Here is a 21,599-nt window from a genome sequence, read left to right as displayed (position 1 = left end):
ACATGGGTGGCGCTGTGGTCTAAAACCACTGAGCCTAGTGCTTGCCGATCGGAAGGTTGGCGGTTCGAATCCCCGCAACAGGGTAAGCTTCCGTTGCTCAGTCCCAGCTCCTGCCAACCTAGCAGTTTGAAAGTACACCAGCGCAAGTAGATAAATAGGTACCACACCGGTGGGAAGGTAAATGGCATTTCCGTGCACTGCTCTGGTTTCGCCAGAAGCGGCTTAGTCATGCTGGCCACATGACATGGAAAAACTGTCTGCAAACAAACGTCAGCTCCCTCGGGCAGTAAAGCGAGATGAGCACTGCAACCCCAGAGTCGTTCATGACTGGACTTAACTGTCAGGGGTCCTTTACCTTTAGGGTTAGCAACTCACATATATAAGCTAGATGCCAATTGCACCTTAGACCTGGATTTGGGTCACCACAATGGGATGTCTATATTCACCAGGGGGTTGGGCTAGATGACCCTGGAGGGTCCCTTCCGGTGTTACGATTCCATGATCTCATTGCTTGACTGTAGCTTGTGCTCACAGCAATTCCCAGGACACAAGAAGGAAACACACACACACACACACACACACACACACACACACTGGAAATGGGAACGGAATTAACTACGGACTCAGGCACAGGTTTTTAAACCGGCTCAATGGAGATGTCAGCTGCCAACCCAGTGCCCAGAAATCGCCACAAAGTTTGCAATTGGACCTGCACTAGTAGTGAAAAGCAGGGAATTTCAAACACTGCCAGCAGGGCTCTTCATACGGCAGAAGGAAATTCAACCACACCTGGATGTTCTCAGTTTCCCCATCTCACCAGTCTCAGATCCTTAGGGGGGTTGTAACCAAGGCGAATCCTACTCCTGAGTTCACCCAGTGAAGTTACGGCACGACTAGCTTAGGTGCATTAATTGCAGTGGGTCTACTCTGAGTAGGACGTAGTTGGTATTCCCTGTAGGATTTTCACCCAAGAATGTTATATGCCTGCACTTCGCGTGATTAAATTTATTGTTATATATTTAATTTATATACCGCCCTATACCTCACCTTCCATGGCACTCTGTATCATTCATGTAGGTGGCGATGCCTAGTATTCATTTATTTTTACATGATACAGTCGTACCTTGGTTTTAGAACAGCTTAGTTCTCAGACGTTTTGGCTCCCGAATGCTGCAAACCTAGAAGTGAGTGTTCCGGTTTGCAAACTATTTTTGGAACCCAAATGTCCCACCACGGCTTCCGCAGCTCCCATTTGGCTGCAGGAGTTTCGTGCAGCCAATCAGAAGCCGCGCTTTGGTTTCCAAACGTTTTGGAAGTGCGACGGACTTCCGGAACGGATTCCGTCCGACTTCCAGGGTGCGACTATTCTCTGCATGCCTGTCTGTCATCTTTGTTGTTGACAATCACACACTGCGTCTCTTGTTTTAATGTTTCCTGATATTTTCTATTTATATACCAAACCTGGTGCTTTGCCCCAATCCGTCAGGCCCTCCTCAGGGGTGTGGGGCAGGGCCAGGGGGCTAGGTCGCTGATTAAAGAGATCGGTATGTGGAGAAGATGGGCCTGAGTTACACCCCCCCCCCACACACGAGCAGGTTCATCCAGTGTTTCTGCCTCTACACGAAACGCCAACAAATTTCCTTGTCAATAATTACTGGGTGGGTGGCAGCGGCTCAGGTGTTCAGGTGAACCGGCCTGTGATTCGAACCTGGCGGAAACTTCCCTTCTAATAAACGTTTTGAGCAGACACAGTGTCCAGAATGTGCAAGAATCCCTGGGGAGGGGAGGTGTGAGATGGTTATGCTTTTTCAGGAATTTTGGGTGAGGTCTTTTAAGTGGCATCCAGTCAGTTTCAGAAGGCTTAGCATCCAACACTAGGTGCATTGTGCCTCCTTCCTCTGTCGGTCGGGATTGGCTGTGGGTTTGGAGGCCCCGGTGTGTAAAAGCATGTTTTTGAACCTGCCCCTTCTACCTTCAGATTCATATACAGTGGTACCTCAGGTTACATACGCTTCAGGTTACAGACTATGCTAATCCAGAAATAATACCTCGGGCTAAGAACTTTGCTTCAGGATGAGAACAGAAATCGCGCGGCAGCAGCATCGGGAGGCTCCATTAGCTAAAGTGGTGCTTCAGGTTAAGAACAGTTTCAGGTTAAGAATGGAACTCCGGAACGAATTAAGTACGTAACCAGAGGTACCACTGTATAGGGTTTTGTGAACTGGAGATCCTTGCATCTCCTAGTACAGTGGTACCTCGGGTTAAGAACTTAATTCGTTCTGGAGGTCCGTTCTTAACCTGAAACTGTTCTCAACCTGAGGTACCACTTTAGCTAACGGGGCCTCCCAGCGCCACAGTGCAATTTCTGTTCCTATCCTGAAGCAAAGTTCTTAACCCAAGCTACTGTTTCTGGGTTAGTGGAGTCTGTAACCTGAAGCGTCTGACCCAAGGTACCACTGTAGTGAGAAGAGCCAGCATGGGGCAGTGGTTAGATTACTGGACTCTAGTATTTAGTGGACCGCGGGAGGTGTGGTGTGTTTGAATCCCCACACAGCCAAGCATCCTGCTGGGCAGTGTTAGAAACTCAGATGTATAAGCTTATATAAAAGGTAAAGGTGAAGGACCCCTGGACGGTTATGTCCAGTCAAAGGCGACTATGGGGTTGTGGCGCTCATCTCGCTTTCAGTCCGAGGGAGCCGGCGTTTGTCCACAGACAGCTTTCTGGGTCATGTTGTCAGCAGGACTAAACCGCTTCTGGCGCAACGGAACACCGTGGCGGAAACCAGAGTGCACGGAAACGCCATTCACCTTCCCGCCACAGTGGTACCTATTTATCTACTTGCACTAGTGTGCTTTCGAACTGCTAGGTTGGCAGAAGCTGGGACCGAGCAATGAGAGCTCACCCTGTCGTGGGGATTCGAACCGCCGACCTTCCGATCGGCAAGCCCAAGAGGCTCAGTGGTTTAGACCACAGCGCCACCCGCATCCCCTTTTAAGCTTATATATGGCACCTTACACCTAGGTTGCGGTTGCCACAACAGAATGCTTAGGCACCATTTGTTAAAAAAGATGGGCTTCATTCTTTTTCGTTTGATTTCTACACCACTTTGATTTTTAAAACAAAAAAATCCCAAAGCACTTTTACAACACATTAAAACATCAAATAAAACAATCCAGAATGAAGCAAAAGCAAGACTCAAGGGAAATACGCCAGATCTTTCTCTAAGGGGCATTTTGCTTCCACCTTATTTATTGACTTAACGTAATTTACAGAGCTGCCCCATAGCAGAAAGATTCCAGGAAGGCAGGGTGGTGTTGTGGTTAGAGCAGAGCTTTTCAGACTTTGTCACAGCACATTACTGTGTCACGCGAATGCTCCCTAGGCTGCAAAGGGGTTTGTTTAACCTCTGGTCTCCTAATAAAACTGAATGAGTGTATCATGAAATGATGCATGTCTAAAGAGAAGTGTGTCACCTACATGAAAAGTTTGCTATAGAGCGGTATATAAATTCAATAAATAACAAATAAACGTTTGGAAAGCTGGGGATTAGAGTGTCAGACTAGAACCTGGGAGATCAGGGTTCAGACCCCCAACCTAATAATAATAATAATCATAATGGTAATAAATTTATACACCATCCATCTGTCTGGGCTTCCCCAGCCACTCTGAGTGGCTCCCAACTGAATATTAAAAACACAGTAAAACATTAAAAACTTCCCTAAACAGGGTTGCCTTCAGATGTCTTCTAAAAGTCAGATAGTTCTTTATTTCCTTGACATCTGGTGGGAGGGCATTCCACAGGGTGGGTGCCACAACCGAGAAGGCCCTCTGCCTGGTTCCCTGTAACCTCACTTCTTGCAGCGAGGGAACTGCCAGAAGGCCCTCAGCGCTGGACCTCAGTGTCTGGGCTGAAGCTCACTGAATGAGCTTGGAGTCAGTCACAGCCTCTTAACCTACCTCACAGGGTCGTTGTAGGGAGTGAGCCATGTACTCCCTGGAGGAAAAAGGTTGGTGCAGTGAATAAGCTCTTCTGCTTAAGAAAGCTGCAGGGGCCAGTCAGATGGAGAGGTCAGTTTCCAACCTGGCATCCAGAGAAGATGGTCACAGTTGGCATCCACATAGTCACAGTTGGACCCGCGTCAGTTGGAAATCGCTCCTGGCGCCTGGCTAATTTCTATCACTGCTGCTGGCTTGCGTTGGGTCAGTCACTGAATCTCAGAGTAGTCTGCTTCACATAGGTGATGAGACTAACCCTAACCCAGAAGTGGGAAAGAAATGTAGGAAATGATACTAAAAGTTCTTCAGAGGTTGTTGGTGGCCTGGAATGAACCTTGGTAATGTAGTTACAGATAGGTAGCCGTGTTGGTCTGCCATAGTCAAAACAAAACAAATTCCTTCCAGACCAACTGACTTAGTTGGTCTTTAAGGTGCTACTGGGAGGAATTTGTTTTGTCTTGGTAATGTAGTATGTATGGGATGCTTATTCCCCTTTCGTTTGCAAACAAGTTCCTAGGGAGTATCTTAAAAGTTATTTTCAGCACAATCCAAAGACGAGAAGACTGAGAGGTGCTAATACTGATATTCAGATTTAGATGTCCAGAGGGCTGTCATATGGAAGATGGAGAGCATTTTTGCTTTCTGATGCTCCGAACCCAATGCATTCAAATTGCAAACAAGATTCCGACAAAAATATTAGGAATAGCTTTCTGAAGACACAAGGTTTTTTGACTGCAGAACAGGTTGCCTTGGAAAGTGGTCGTCACCCTCATTGGAGGTCTTCATAAAAACAGTGGAAACAATTGCACATACGAAAACAATGTAAAAGCAAAATCTTGGGTGGGGGGGAGCTGCAATATACAGCAGTTAAGACAACAATGCTTGGATATAAAACGCAGTCGTACCTTGGTTTTCAAACAGCTTAGTTCCCAAACGTTTCGTCTCCCGAATACCGCAAACCCAGAAGTGACTGTTCTGCTTTGCGAACTACTTTTGGAAGCCAAACGTCCGACAGGGCTTCCGATTGGCTGTGGGAGACTCCTGCAGCCAATCAGAAGCCGCACTTTGGTTTTCGAATGTTTTGCAAGTCGAACGGATTCCATTCGTCAACTGTATAGCTTTATCCTCCAATTGCTCTTGCTCCCTTACAACCGAAAAATCTGGGACTGGCTCAGAGTGAAATAAAAGTACAGCCGTAATCAATTTCAAATCCTGTAGTGAAGTCAATAAGGGTAACGTTCTCCACTCAGAAGGCGTGTCGGAAGAGGAGGGTTTGTCTTGTAAATTACCCACCCAAATTTTAATAACTTATAAAAACCCCGAAAACACCTTTTTACTTGCCTGCTTTTTAACTCATAGCAGGGGCTGGTAGAGGGTTGCTGGGATACTTCACCCCTTTTTCTGCTAAAATCTTTACAGGCTGGATTCACAGGGGTCAGCAAACTTTTTCAGCGGGGGGGCGGTCCACTGTCCCTCAGACCTTGTTGGGGGGCAGACTATACAGTCATACCTCGGGTTGAAGTAGCTTCGGGATATTTATTTTCGGGTTGCGTGCTGCGGTGACCCGGAAGTAACAGAGCGCGTTACTCCCGGGTTTCGCTGCTTGCCCAGGCGCAGACAGTCAAAATGAGGTCATGCGCGGAAGCGGCGAATCGCAACATGCACAGACACGGGTTGCGTTCGCTTCTGGATGCGAACGGGGCTCCGGAACGGATCCCGTTCGCATCCAGAGGTACCACTGTATTTTGGAAAAAAATATATATGAAGGAATTCCTATGCCCCACAAATAACCCAGAGATGCATTTTAAATAAAAGCACACATTCTGCTCATGTAAAAACACGCTGATTCCCGGACCATCCGCGGGCCGGATTGAGAAGGCGATTGGGCCACATCTGGCCCCTGGGCCTTTGTTTGCTTACCCATGAGCTGGAAACTTAGTGGCCTGGCAGAGGTTGAATGGAGCACCTCCTGGCTCTTCCACCAGCTCCACTTCGCTTCTGGCAGCGTGCGCAGGAAGTGGCCTGCCACTTGCATGTTTGGCACCGAAGCGCAGCTGATGGGTGGCAGAAACACTTGTCCCTCTGCCCCCTCACTGCCAGCCTTCAGTTTTCCTCTGTTTGAGATGCCAGTTGAAGTTTCTTTCTTTGCCATATCATTTTTATTAATTTTACAATAATGCTTTCCATTACAATCTCTCCTCTTATATGATACAGTTTGGCTTTTTAGGGCCATGACTTCCTTCAAACCTTCCTTATGATTTTCTATCTTTCATTTCAAATTTCTGCATTTTCACTACTTCACCATTGCTTTCAAATCAAGAACATCAAAGCATTATTCTTCTCTGCAGTGATTTTTACACCTTTCCTTACAAAGCTTCTTGCAATCCTACCAGCGTGTTTGTTTGACTACAATTGTCCTTCAAATAATTTACAAATTTAGTACTAAATTTGGACTAAATAAGGCTGAGCGCCCCGTTTCCGTGCAGAAGGTCCCATGTTCAATCCCCGGCATCACCACATAGGGAGACCCCTGGAGAGCTGCTGCCAGTCAGTGCAGAGGGTACTGAGCTAAATGGACCCAATGGCCTGACTCTGTATACGGCAGCTTTTTGCGTTAACCCGTGCGTGAAGTCAGCTTTCGGTGTTGCACCTTTCTGTGTTGTCTTCTTGGGATAAAGAGTCCTGTTTTCACCAGCTGTTTCCCCCCTTGTCTGAAAAGGCTTGGCTATAGACCCCAGTATTGTCAGCTCTGGTTGGCAGCCGTCCTCCGGTGGCTCATGGAGAGAGGGAGTCCTTTTCATCACCTACTAACTACCTGATCCGATTAAACTGGAGGTGTCAGGGATTTGCAGGGACCTTCTGCAAGCAAAGCACAAAGTCCCAGTTGGACAGGTCTCTGCACCCCATGGATTCTGTAAATTTGCTTTTGCTCATATTGCTCAGCCATGTATGTGCATGGTATCGGTAGTTATTCATTCATAGAATTGGAGAGTTGGGACCCTGAGGATCATCTGGTCGAGCCCCCCGCAGTGCAGGAACACGCAGCTGTTCCATACAGGGATCGAACCTGCAACCTTGACATGATCAGCACTGTGCTCTAACCAACTGAGCTGTCATTCATTCATTCATCCGTTCACCCATTCATTGATGTATTATTCTTAGGCTGGCTTTCAGAGCAGATACCTTCCCGAGGAAGCAAGCACCACAATACGCAGAGCTCAAAACAAACTCCAAAAATAGACCAAATCAAAACAACCGTTTAAAAAAATGCAAGGAAATTTGACAGCAGGATAAACCTTTATAATTATAGCTCTGCTCGGAGATTTAAAATACGGAATGAATGGGTTTAAAATGCCTATTTTACACGCACAGGCTCTGAATTAGGTTCGGGAAAGTTTCACAGACCTCTGGGTTGTTTTTCCCCCCCTCCCCAAGTTTTCCTTGAGTTCTGATTCCGGCTATGATGTTTCGCGATCCTCAAGTGCAGATATTGATGCATGGCTTTCGTATTTGCTTGTTGCAAATAATTGGATATTTGCATGGTTTGCATATCGATGCAAACACCCTGGGTCGTCCCCCCCCCCCATTTTTATGAAGGGATCCTTCCTGCCCCGGCTAAGCAAGGTGATGTCTCTGTATGGGTGCAGTTTGAATTCCTGGTTTAAATTCACAGGCCTCCTCTCTCTCTCCCCCCACCCCATAATAGCAGCATAATCAGCCGGGCTCCTCTTTGTGAGCTGTGCCTGATTCTGTGTGGTCTCCTTTTGTTAGGTTGGTTTATGGCGTCGCTCACCTCCTGATTAGGGAGGCAAAGGATGGTGTTGCCAGCTGCCTGCCTCTTGCAGAAAACAGTTTGCATGTTACAATGGGCTTATGAAGACCCAAATCAGAGCAGAGAGAAGAGGGTGAGGGGCTCTAAAAGATTAGATATCCACCTCTGATTATTTATTTCAATCTCTATTTATTTCATCTATATAACAGTTACATATAGACCTACCTGTTCTTCATTTATTAATCCCTTCTCATTAGGCACCTCAAAGAAACGCGCTGCGCAGTAAAAGCAGTAATGTGCACATGTAAAAAAAAATAGGCAGTTGAAACAATTGCATATATAAATTTCGGTTTTGAAGAAATTGCACATAAAACCATTTTGAAATGACAGCAATTGCGTGTATCAAATCACTTTCAGTTCCATCTGAGGTATCTTCAACGAGCACTCAAAACACCATCAGTGTTGGAGTGTAATTCAGTTTGTTTCTGCTTTTGCTTTTAACTCTTTGTCTTGGTTTTCGTAATGCCGGTTTCTGTGTGTGTTTGTGCCCTTAAAAAAGAGATTTAAGCAATACTCCTGGAATGCTGTGTGTAGCCCTCAGAAACAGAGCAGCAGCCCGGGTGTTTGGAAATAATGTTAACAATAGACCATATGGGAGGCCTAAACTACCAAGCTTTTATTATTCAGGAGGCGGAAAATGTGGTTTGATATTCAGTTGATATACAGCATAAACGAGAGCCGCAAGCCGGCCTCACTTGAGCTCGGGGGGGGGGGGGGAGATTCAGATGGTCTTTTGAATATAATAACTTAACATTTTGGCCTGAGTCCATAGAATGTTTTCCAGCTGCTGGAGAGGAGCCAAGAAATTGTACACTGTGATCTTAGATGCTCACTCGGGTTCTTCCTGCCCTGCTCTCACCCCATCCTGAGTCCTCAATCTTGGAATTCCCCCCCCCCCTTTCCTTTTTCTCTCTTTACACCCCCTTCACACACACTTAACCCCCCTCCTCTTTCTCTACCTCTCTGGTTCTTGATCTGAATTGGCATTTGGCAACAGGTGATGAGGGTTCAACGCAACAGGATGTCTCTGCCCCTTTTCCTGTTCTGCAAAATGTCTTGTGGTCTTGAGCGGAGGGGAAGGGCTGTGTCGCTCAGTGGTGGGAGCACCGCTTTGCATACTCTGCGTTCAGTCCCTAAGGGCACCCCCAGGCAGGACTGAGAAAGGTTCTTCCCTGAAACCATGGAGAGCCATGCTGCCAGTCAAGGCACGCAGTATTGGGCTGCTGTTGCTGCTGTTAATTAAATTTATTGTTGTTGTTTAGTCATTTAGTCGTGTCCGACTCTTTGTGACCCCCTGGACCAGAGCACACCAGGCACTCCTGTCTTCCACTGCCTCCCGCAGTTTGGTCAAACTCATGCTGGTAGCTTTGATAACACTGTCCAACCATCTCGTCCTCCGTCGTCCCCTTCTCTATAAATTTAATTTATAGACTGCCCTAAACCTGCAGGTGTCCTTTTGGTCTGACTCAGTGCGGTAGACGTTCGGGTTGTGAACATGATCCGTGCAGGATGCACGTTGGCAACCCACAGTGTTTGCAAGCCGCATTTGCGCACACGCAGGTTGTGATTTGGCATCTCTGTGCATGCGCAAAGCGCAATTTCTACACATGCGTGACTGCTGAAACCCGGAAGTAAACTGTTCCGGTACTTCTGGGTTTCGGTGGTCTGCAACCCGAAAAAACACAACCTGAAGCGGCTGTAACCCGAGGTATGACTGTATAAGGGAGCCTTTATCCCTAACTAAAACGCACACAAAATCAAACTGGGGCTTGTATTGTACAGTCCGATTTCCAAAACGTTCGACTTCCAAAACATTCGGAAACCAAGGCGCAGCTTCCGATTGGCTGCAGGTAGCTCCTGCAGCCAATCGGAAGCCACAAGACCCACGTCGGACGTTCAAGTTCCAAAGAACGTTCGCAAACCGGAACAGACACTTCCCGGTTTGCGGCGTTCGGGAGCCAAAACGTTCAACTCACAAGGCTTTCGGGATGGAAGGTACGACTGTCCGTTTCGGCTCATAGTTGCTCATTTGCTTTAATATTACTGCAACTGCTGTATATATTCGCTGCATTTTTCTTTTTTTACTGTCCTACATTCTTGGCTTTATTTTGTTCTTGTGGGATTATCTTTCTCTTGGTCTCTGCGCAGTCCCAGATAATGGGGTGTGTTTGTTTGTGTGTGCAGGCATTTTCCTCCGAGCCCACTGAATGTGAGTTTGTGCACAGTGGGTGATTGTGGGGGGGAAACATTGTGAAACATGTTTTTTCTTTCATGGAATCATAGCAAAGTTGTAGAGATGGAAAGGGCCCACGAGGGCCATCTAGCCCAGCTCCCTGCAATGCAGGAATCTTTTGCCCAGTGTGTGACTTGAACCCACAACGCTAAGATTAAGAGTCGTGCTTTACCGACTGAGCTATCCCAGGTACCTATTCATTTGTGAATCATTTCCTGCAAAACCTTTCAGGGCGCTGTAACAGCTAATAACTTCCTGTATTTTATTTTTGTAATGGTGTTAAGAAAACCCCAATCTTATATAGAAACCATTTCCTATCTGGCCAGAACTTTTTTTCAGCCGGAACTCAGTTGCGGCACCTCTCAGGTGGGCACCATTTATGGCAAATTCTGCCACCTTTTTTTCTAGAAAAATAGTTCTTTGTCTGGTACAGATAATGACTGAGATACAAAGACAGATATAGAAAACTGCCTTATGCCCAGTCAGATCAATGCAGCTCAGTGTTGTCTACACTGACTGGCAGCAGCTCTTCAGGATTTCAGACAACAATTTCTCTTCCTGTCCCAGTGTAGAAATACAACATGGAGTTACAGTCCTACCTTGGTTGACGAATGCCTTGTGACCCGGACGTTTTGGCTTCCAAATGCCACAAACCCGGAAGTGAGTGTTCTGGTTTGCGAACGTTCTTTGGAACCCGAACATCCGACGCAGCTTCCCATTGGCTGCAGGAGCTTCCTGCAGCCAATCAGAAGCCACGCCTTGGTTTCTGAACATTTTGGAAGTCGAACGGACTTCCAGAACGGATTCCGTTCAACTTCCGAGGTACCATTGTACTTCTCTGCCAGCGCCCCTCCCAGAAGGCTTGCCAAATTTGCGGGGGGTAGGGGGAGCACTCATTTACAAGGTTGCAATCATTTTGATATTAGTGTTTTTAATATTTTATTGGGAGCCACCCAGAGTCGCTGGGGCAACCCAGTCAGATGAGTGGATGATGATGATGATGATGATGATGATAATAATAATAATAATAATAATAATAATAATAATAATAATAATAATAGCAGCAGCAGCAGTACTTTGGGGTACCCATTGAAACCAATAGGCAAGGAGCCTGGGGGTTGGGAGCAGTTATTTAAGGATTCTGTTCTCTCTCACATGCACACACACATATGTATGCACACAAACGTGCTCGCTTGCTCACTCACACTCATTTATTTTACGTTGAGCCTGTCACAGATTTTTCTGTTGTAAGAGAGTAGGAGCAATTGGAGGATAAAGCTATATTCCGCCTCTGTGGCTGCAGAATGCGAGGCCTCCCATAGTTAACTGGTTGGCCACTATGAGAAGAGGACGCTGCATTAGAATTTGTGTTTTTTATATTGTAATTTTATGGTTTGGACTGCCCTGAGTTCTGCGGATGAAGAGTGGTATACAAATTTACCGTATTCGCTCTATAAGACGCACCAGACCACAAGACGCACCTAGTTTTTGGAGGAGGAAACAAGGGGAAAAAAATATTCTGAATCTCAGAAGCCAGAACAGCAAGAGGGATCGCTCCACAGTGAAAGCAGCAATCCCTCTTGCTGTTCTGACATCTGGGATAGCTGCGCAGCCGGCATTTGCTCCATAAGACGCACACAACATTTCCCCTTACCTTTTAGGAGGGAAAAGTGAGTCTTATAGAGCAAAAAATACGGTAATTCATCCTCCTCATAGTTGGGCCACTAGCCTCATCCAGCAAGGCTCCTCTGATATGTTCTTATGTTTCCTATTGTTGAGTGAGCACTTAAAGCACTGTACAGCTTTATTTTTATTAATGGAAGTTACCATCTCTGGAGCTACAGAGCTCCATTTATTATGCCCCACTTATTACTGGGGCCTTTTGTATATGCAGTGCTGCTGTTAATGAAGAAATACCACTTATCATTGGCGCAACAGGTGTCTGAACCATGAAACCATGGCTTTTCAGTATGTCACCATGGCCAGAGATTAATTCGAGCTGAAAGGGATGTGAGGGAGAAATGTTGTCCCATCAAAAACATGCATTGGTTTTGTGATGGGATGATGAGCTGCTTGTGCGTAAAAGCTTAGTCCCTCAGAGTTTGCTCAGTTTAGCAAAGCTCTGTCTTTAGCGGAGCCCTTAAGCATGGCTCCGTCAATCGCTGGCAGAATCCAACAGTGGGCGTTTACAGAATTTACTCCAGCATAAAAGCTCCTTGACGGAAACGCATCGTCTGGATTCACGGCGCGACAGTTTCCGGCGAGGAGTGGGTGTACCTATGGGAGGTCCTGAGACTTCTCCGCTGTTATCGCTAGAAGACTCCCTGAGCCATTCCTTCGCCTCCCTCTCTCTCTGATCTCCCATTCTCCCCCCGCTGGTGCCTTCCTCCGCTGCTGAGTCTCTCCTGACTTCTGAGAGCCCCTCCACCTCCTGTCTTTCCGATGGCAGTTCCCTGACAGGTTTGGCAAAATATACAGTGGTGCCCCGCAAGACGAATGCCTCGCAAGACGAAAAACCGGCTAGACGAAAGGGTTTTCCAATTTGGAGGTGCTTCGCAAGACGAATTTCCCTATGGGCTTACTTCGCAAGACGAATTTCCCTATGGGCTTGCTTCGCAAGACGAAAACGTCTTGCGAGTTTTTCCGACTCCCCCCCTCCCCCCTTTTTCTAAGTCGCTAAGTCACTAATAGCCGCTAAGCCGCTAATAGCCGCTAAGCCGCTAATAGCACTAATCCGCTAAGCCGCTAATAGGGTTGCTTCGCAAGACGAAAAAACCGCTAGACGAAGAGACTCGCGGAACGGATTATTTTCGTCTTGCGAGGCACCACTGTATTTAGACGTTCATATTCTGCTGATCTGTCTGCCTAAAAGTGTTTCATATAAGAATTGGTGGACTGTCTGTTCCTTTTCATAACGACAGAGTTTAATTGTTGAATTAGAAATTGGTAAATTGCTGGTAAATCATGGTTTGGTTGAATCTCTCTAGTCTTTTGGATGAATTTTGAGGGGTTTTTTACTCATTCTGAAGTATCTCCCAGTTGGATTTCAGTAATGACATTTGGAAAAGTTCGAAATTCGAATTATACCGTTGCCGAATTTAGATATTGCTTTTCTAGTTCTATGGATCACGTCCTTCTGTTCTAAAATTTTGGCATTGGGAGTTCAGCAGCATGTGGCACACGCTTTCCTGACCAAACTACCAGAACAGTCAGTTCAGTTTTATGTTGAACATCTAATGGAAGATAAAAACTCATCACTGTCCATGTTAAATTTCTCTCAGTAGCAGTGTAAGCAAGAGAACAGCTCACCACCTGAAACTGAAAGGACTTCTCTTCAGGGACCAATTGTATGATTTTTCATATGTTGTACCCTGTAGTCTGTTTTGCTCTTAGATTCTTGGGTGCTGTGTGCTTTTTAATTTTGCTCTGTTGGCTATGATGATTTGATTGATTGAAATGAACCAGTTAAGGTCCTAAGGCGTCGACATGCTTGTTTTTCGTTGATAACTGACCACAAACCTCTTAAGTTATCACAGTGCAGTGCAGACAGCTTGGACTGTTAAACTCATGGCAGCCTCTCTGCTTAATCTTCCTTCCACATCATTACTAGAATTATTATTATTATTATTATTACATATTTTTATTTGCACAGTACAGTCATACCTTGGAAGTCAAATGGAATCCATTCTGGAAATCCGTTCGACTTCCAAAACATTCAAAAACCAAATCGCAGTTTCTGATTGGCTTCCTGCAGCTAATCAGAAGGCGCAGAAGCCCCATGGGATGTTCAGATTCCAAAAATAGTTTGCAAATTGAATAATCACTTGCCGGGTTTGGTTCCGTTCAGGAACCAAAACATCCATGTTCCAGGGCGTTCGGGATCCGAGGTACGACTGTACAGTGGTGCCTCGCAAGACGAAAAGAATCCGTTCCGCGAGTCTCTTCGTCTAGCGGTTTTTTCGTCTTGCAAAGCAAGCCCATTGATGGCTTAGCGGATTAACGCTATTAGCGGCTTAGCGGCTTTTAGCGGATAAGCGGCTTAGCGGCTTAGAAAAAGGGGGGGAAAGGGGAAAGAACCAGGAACTCGCAAGACATTTTCGTCTTGCGAAGCAAGCCCATAGGAAATTCGTTTCACGAAGCACCTCCAAAACGGAAAACTCTTTCATCTAGCAAGTTTTCTGTGTTACGAGGCATTCGTCTTGCGGGGCACCACTGTATATGCTTTTCAATATATATTTTTCTTGATATTTTTATTTCCCATCCTTACTTCCATGATGTTTTTGTTCCCACTTTATACCTACTGCTTTATACAGCATACTTAAATCTAATACAATTATCCTCTATTACACTTACCACCGTTTTCATTCCGCAGCTCATAATTTGTACCCTGCCCACGTTTTCATTTAACAGTTCTTCAAATAGTCTGGAAAGGGTCTCCACTCTTCCATAAACAGTTAGTCCCTTTTATCTCTTACATTTGCTGTCAATTTCACCATTTGAGCATAGTCCATTAACTTTCAAAGCCATTCCTCCTTAGTTGGTACTTCTCCTTTCCATTTCTGCACGTACAGGATTCTGGCTGCTGTTGTTGCGTACGTAGATAGTTAAACATCTTTTGTGGGATTATTATTACTATTAATAATAATAATATCCCACCTTTCCCCTACTTGGGGACTCAAGACAGCTTACAAAATTAGTACACGGAAAAACAAATAAAAGATAATAGCAAAAAAAAGTAATTAAACTATAATAAAATTAAAACAGTAAGAGAACATATACAGTGTACCTTGGTTCTCAAACTTAATCCGTTCTGGAAGTCTGTTCCAAAACCAAAGCATTCCAAAACCAAGGCATGCTTTCCCATAGAAAGTAATGCAAAATGGATTAATCCGTTCCGGACCTTTAAAAACAACCCCTAAAACAGCAATTCAACATGAATTTTACTATTTAAAGAGACCATCGATCCATAAAATGAAAACACTAAACAATGTACTTCTGTCACACAATCAATCAGTAGCTGAACTGGGTCCACATAGTCGCAAAAACAAGAGAGCCGCAAAAACAAAAACGCAAAATAAATAGCAAAAACAGACAGACCTCAGTGTAACACTGAGTGCCACATTTTGAGTGTGGCACTCAAAATGAAGCACGTTTGGCTTCCGAAAAAAGTTCGCAAACCGGAACCCTTACTTCCCAGTTTGCAGTATTTGGGTTTGAAGTTGTTTGAATACCAAGGCGTTTGAGAACCAAGGTACCACTGTATGTTAATATATAAATAGCAAAAACAACAGCACTATTAAAAGCCGTTTCCTTGAAAACAATCAGTTCCCGAAAGCCTGTTGGAGGAAAATGGTCTTCAGCTTGCCAGCGGAAGCACAGCAAGGATATGACCCCTATTTGTGCCACCCCAAACTCCCCTGAGGACGGTCAGGAAATAAATGTGATTCGGTTTTGTGCCAAACCTTTGTGTAAATCACGGCTGTCATCTGCAGAATGCACACTGGCAAGGCCCCAAGCCTTAACCTGGTTATCATGCCTGCGTATCTGTAGTCGAAAGCGGTGGCTTTAATGAATGTCGTTTGCGGGATGCATGAGCCATTCACACTTAGAGTATCTGTTCCAGCTTGCAAAATAGAATGTATGGTGTGGTCCTGAAACTGCGGTTGTTGGGGTTTGTGTGTGTCTGGGAAGAGTTGCATATGATGCCTGAAATGGTTTGCAGAAAGGCAGGGGTTGCGTTGGTTAGTGACATGTTAAAGGTAAAGGGACCCCTGACCATTAGGTCCAGTCGTGACCGACTCTGGGGTTGCAGCGCTCATCTCGCTTTATTGGCCGAGGGAGCCGGCATACAGCTTCCGGGTCATGTGGCCAGCATGGCTAAGCTGCTTCTGGCGAACCAGAGCAGCGCACGGAAACGCCGTTTACCTTCTCGCCGGAGCAGTACCTATTTATCTACTTGCACTTTGACGTGCTTTCGAACTGCTAGGTTGGCAGGAGCAGGGACCCAGCAACAGGAGCTCACCCCGTCGCGGGGATTCGAACCGGTGACCTTCTGATCGGCAAGTCCTAGGCTCTGTGGTTTAACCCACAGCGCCACCCACGTCCCAGTGACACGTTAGCGAAATCGAATTTCAACATGCTTGCTTAGCAGACAACTCTGCTGTTTGTCAAAGGTTTTTAGGTGCTTAAAAATATATATCAAAATCTCTGGGCCTTAATTTGCGTTGGGTTGGGTCTAAAAGCATTCAGGAGTGGAAAACTTTCCAGCCTACCCAACTCATTTTTTAAAAAAACACCTGGCAAGGCATATTGCAAACCTGTTATTCTAGAACTGTGGTTGAATGGGGATGACCACCATTACCTGACAAAGCTAGCAAACGAAACAGCCACAACGAGCTCCGACTCGAGCTCCGACTCGGATCGCTCTATCAGAGGTTTGGGAAGCAGGGAGATGTGTTGAGCAAATTGATGGGCGGCGGATGGACTGTGATTTAGTGACCATCCTGTGTGTATGTCTCTATCCATATCCCTCTGCATACTGCCCTCCCGATGTCTGGGTCGCCCCTGTACCTTGGTTCTCAAACGCCTTGGTAATCAAACAACTTGGCACCCAAAGACGGCAAACCCAGAAGTAATCGTTCCGGTTTGCGAACTTTTTTCGGAAGCCGAACGTGCTCCGTTTTGAGTGTTAGGCTTCCGATTTGAGTGTTGCACTGAGGTCTGTCCGTTTTTGCTATTTATTTTGCAGTTTTGTTTATGCGGCTCTTTTTGTCTTGTTTTCGTGACTGTGTGGAACCCCAGTTCAGCTACTGATTGATTGTGTGACTGCAGTGCATTCTTTATTGCTTTCAGTTAATGGTCTTGTTGGATAGTAAAATTCATGCTAAATTGCTGTTTTAGGGGTTGTTTTTAAAAGTCTGGAATGGATTAATCCATTTTGCATTGCTTTCTATGGGAAAGCGCGCCTTGGTTTTGGAATGCTTTGGTTTTGGAACGGACTTCCGGAATGGATTAAGTTTGAGAACCAAGGTACCACTACACAGTGGTACCTCGGGTTACATACGCTTCAGGTTACAGACTCCGCTAACGCAGAAATATTACCTTGGGTTAAGAACTTTGCTTCAGGATGAGAACAGAAATTGTGCTCTGGCGGCGCGGCGGCAGCAGGAGGCCCCATTAACTAAAGTGGTGCTTCAGGTTAAGAACAGTTTCAGGTTAAGAACGGACCTCCGGAACGAATTAAGTACTTAACCCGAGGTACCACTGTACTGTAGAGAGCCAGAACCAAGAATGGGGAGATGGGACCCCACCCTTTCTCTTCAGCAACTCCCTGTCTCTCCACCCTTTTCTCTCTTTCAACCCCCCTCTCTGTTTCTCTCTCCCCCTCCATTACTTTTTCAGCATCCCCTCCAAAAAAACTTCCTTCCTTTCAGAATTCGACTGCCTCCCCCCCACTTCACCTGCATAAAATTAAACTGAGGGCCATTTGTGGCCCTGGGTTCCCAAGTCTCTCCCCCCCTCCCCCATTTTAGCAGAGCAGGGTAGAGGGGTAAATGATGGAGAGGAAGCGATAAGGGTTTGCTTATTCATGCTATTTACCCCTGATCAAAATCAATTGACCATTGACGTCTTTCTCTCTCTTTCCTACAGGTAATGTTGCCCGTTGCCCCAGGGCGAACTCCCCCTGTTGGTAGCTGAGGTAAGAAAAACACCCACACAAACACAAATATATATTTAAAATGCTCTTAGCTTCTTATGCTGTCCAGAAATGGAAGTGCTGTGTTGTATCCAAGAGTTACACTGATTAGTTAAGTCTCATTGTGCTTTCCCACCAGGGATTGAGGAGAAATGTGGTTTGTTTCTCATTTCAAAGTGAATCTACCTGATTTGCTCTTCCTGAAACAACACACAGAGCTTAAATGCACCTCCTTCGACTTATACGAGAGCCAAAGCTCTCCACGTTTTGCAGGGCGGTTCTCTTAAAACCATAAAATGCATATATTAGGGGGGAATGTGCCTGAAAATGCATGAATGGGTAAGAGTGACGTTAAAAAAAAATGCAGGAAAGTGATTCCAGGAAGTATGCGTTAAGGGTAAAAGTCCACTCAAATATGTGAGCGCTAAATCTTACAGGTGATGCAGAAATGATGGCGGACTGAATTTAAGAGCGGTAAGTTGAGAAACTGGGAGAACCCAAAACTGACAGATTTGTCCATCCATGGCTGCTTGTACTACTCAGATCAGGGTAGTTGGGAAAGAAGAGGGGTCGCATCATCGCTTTTCAGGCCTGCGCACCCCGTGAAGAGGGGGATGGGTCTGGTGCTTATTCCAGAGGGATTTCTGCGAAAGAAAGGTGTTGCGGTTCTGCATTAGGTGCCCATTAGAATCTGCAGAAATATATAGATGAGGGCCTTTGCTCTAAGAGTCCCTGTTGTTGTTTAGTCGTTTAGTCGTGTCCGACTCTTCGGGACCCCCTGGACCAGAGCACGCCAGGCACTCCTGTCTTCCACTGCCTCCCGCAGTTTGGTCAGACTCATGTTTGTAGCTTCGAGAACACTGTCCAGCCATCTTGTCCTCTGTCGTCCCCTTCTCCTTGTGCCCTCCATCTTTCCCAACATCAGGGTCTTTTCCAGGGAGTCTTCTCTTCTCATGAGGTGGCCAAAGTATTGGAGCCTCAGCTTCAGGATCTGTCCTTCCAGTGAGCACTCAGGGCTGATTTCCTTCAGAATGGATACGTTTGATCTTCTTGCAGTCCATGGGACCCTCAAGAGTCTCCTCCAGCACCATCATTCAAAAGCATCAATTCTTCGGCGACCAGCCATCAATTCTTCGGCGACCAGCCATGGGACTCTCTAAGAGTCCCTAGTGATGGGTAAATGCTGGGTTGTTAATAAAAGAAGTGCATGCACCAGGGATAGAAGGGACCTGTGGGACACATGTCGTTTAGTCGTTTAGTCGTGTCCGACTCTTCGTGACCCCCTGGACCAGAGCACGCCAGGCACTCCTGTCTTCCACTGCCTCCCACAGTTTGGTCAAACTCATGCTGGAAGCTTCGAGAACATTGTCCAACCATCTCTTCCTCTGTCGTCCCCTTCTCCTTGTGCCCTCCATCTTTCCCAACATCAGGGTCTTTTCCAGGGAGTCTTCTCTTCTCATGAGGTGGCCAAAGTATTGGAGCCTCAGCTTCAGGATCCGTCCTTCCAGTGAGCGCTCAGGGCTGATTTCCTTCAGAATGGATAGGTTTGATCTTCTCGCAGTCCATGGGACTCTCAAGAGTCTCCTCCAGCACCATCATTCAAAAGCATCAATTCTTCGGCGACCAGCCTTCTTTATGGTCCAGCTCTCACTTCCATACATCACTACTGGGAAAACCATGGCTTTAACTATACGGACCTTTGTTGGCAAGGTGATGTCTCTGCTTTTTAAGATGCTGTCTAGGTTTGTCATCGCTTTTCTCCCAAGAAGCAGGCGTCTTTTAATTTCGTGGCTGCTGTCACCATCTGAAGTGATCATGGAGCCGAAGAAAGTAAAGTCTCTCACTGCCTCCATTTCTTCCCCTTCTATTTGCCAGGAGGTGATGGGCCCAGTGGCCATGATCTATGTTTTTTTGATGTTGAGCTTCAAACCATATTTTGCGCTCTCCGTGGGACACATACACACCTCAATATTGCTGAACTACAACTCACATCATCCCCTGATAACTGGACAAGGGGGAGTTGTAGAGCCTACAACATTGGGCCAGGGCGCTTCAGATTCTCATCCCTGATCGATATAAGGAGAGCGTCCTCTGCCCCTTTTGAACAATTATTATTATTATTATTATTATTATTATTATTATTATTATTTAATTTCTATACCGCCCTACACCTGAAAGTCTCAGGGCGGTTCACATAAAATATCAAATACATAAAACCAAAACAAAGCCAACAACCCAATAAAAAAAACCCCAAAGAGCCAGCATTTTTAGAAAGGGTATAGGATAAACAATTGGTTTATCCACATGCCGGTTTCACCAGCTTAATGCACCTACGTGATTAATCAGCTGAAGATTTAATTAAATGGCACATCCTACCAAAGACTCACACTCTCTTATTTATTTCATAAGAGTTATGCACCAGTTGATTGTGTAAAAAATATATATGCAACCCCTCCCCCAAGTGTGGTTTACAAAAAGATAAAACAATCAAATTATTGATGAAACAATCAACAGCCATAATTTAAAGCAGTGGTTCCTAAAGTGGGTGGTATCCTGCTTCCAAATGGGATGGGATTGCCAGGGTGTGGGGGCAGCACTGGAGTTACAAATCCTGGCTATCAGATTTTGAAAAAACTGGTATCACTGTACTGGGACGCGGGTGGCGCTGTGGGTTAAACCACAGAGCCTAGGACTTGCCGATCAGAAGGTCGGCGGTTTGAATCCCCGCGACGGGGTGAGCTCTCGTTGCTCGGTCCCTGCTCCTGTCAACCTAGCAGTTTGAAAGCACGTCAAAGTGCAAGTAGATAAATAGGTACCGCTCTGGTGGGAAGGTAAACGGCGTTTCCGTGAGCTGCTCTGGTTCGCCAGAAGCGGCTTAGTCATGCTGGCCCCATGACCCGGAAGCTGTACGCCGGTTCCCTCAGCCAATAAAGCGAGATGAGCGCCGCAACCCAGTCGGCCATGACTGGACCTAATGGTCAGAAGTCCCTTTACCTTTACCTTTAATATCACTGTATCAAGTTCATTAGTTTTGTTGAATTCATTAAGCTCAATAATTTCAATTGACTTTTGAACAGATGTGCTATTGTCATTGTTCCGAATTGGACAGGGGACCCTGAGTTTCTGGAACCAAGCGGGGTGGTAGCCTGAAAAATTTGGGAACCACTGATTGAAAACATTTTAAAAAGTTGAAATCAACAACAAGCTATACAGTAAATGGATTAAAACACAAAACAACATCCTAGGGTAGGCTTGTCTGAACAGAAATGTTTTTAGCAGACGCCCCAAAGAGAGGAAGGAATGGAAGGTGATCAGCCTTTCTGTGTTACTGTTTTAGACAGAAAGCATTTACAGCCAGTGAGAACATTGGAGAAGAAAAATATTTAAGAAGGTGGGGCGGTGATGGGGAGAGAGAGCCTTGGAGTTGATTCCGGGGCCAGCAGTTCAGGTGATGAACACACATGCGAAATCTATAACCGAGATGTTATTTAGCGTTTGTTTCTATGGGAATGCTTTGGCGAGCGCGCACCCGTCCTCTTGGGTTCTTTCCTGTACATTTCCTGCAAGGGAGCATGTGTTAGATCTTTCTATCCAAGAGACACATGTTTCATATTTTCCCATAACCTCTTCCTGACCCTTTTGGCTGAGGGAAGGAAATGCAAGATGGGACTGCGTCTTCTCTCTTGATTGTGATTACTTACACAAAACGGAAAAAATTCTGTGTGGCTCTGCCCTCTCCCCTTCCCCCATGCTCTCTGGGGTGTGTGTGTGTGTGTTTGCACACACATATGTGCAGTATTCCTTGGAACCATAAACTATTGTTGGAGGGGAAAGCCGAGTT

At 45.9% G+C, this 21,599-nt stretch overlaps 1 protein-coding gene across 10 annotated transcripts in view; it reads left to right on the top strand.

Moving 5' to 3' along the window:
• Positions 1–21,599, top strand: part of HIC2 (HIC ZBTB transcriptional repressor 2) — a 144,804-nt gene that overhangs the window by 79,015 nt on the left and 44,190 nt on the right. For 9 of the 10 annotated variants that reach the window (XM_081842790.1, XM_081842791.1, XM_081842785.1 and 6 more), the window contains exon 2: positions 17,713–17,761. The exons of the other annotated variant lie outside the window; for it this stretch is intronic. The gene's annotated coding sequence lies outside the window, so the exon portion shown is untranslated. The remainder of the gene's footprint in view (positions 1–17,712; positions 17,762–21,599) is intronic. 10 annotated transcript variants of the gene reach the window in all.

The sequence above is a fragment of the Podarcis erhardii genome (genome assembly GCF_964252035.2).
Source record: "Podarcis erhardii genome assembly, chromosome: 15".
Taxonomy (NCBI): Eukaryota; Metazoa; Chordata; class Lepidosauria; order Squamata; family Lacertidae; genus Podarcis; species Podarcis erhardii.
The sequence above is the reverse complement of the archived record's forward strand: the minus strand, read 5'-3'. Positions and strand labels throughout refer to the sequence as shown.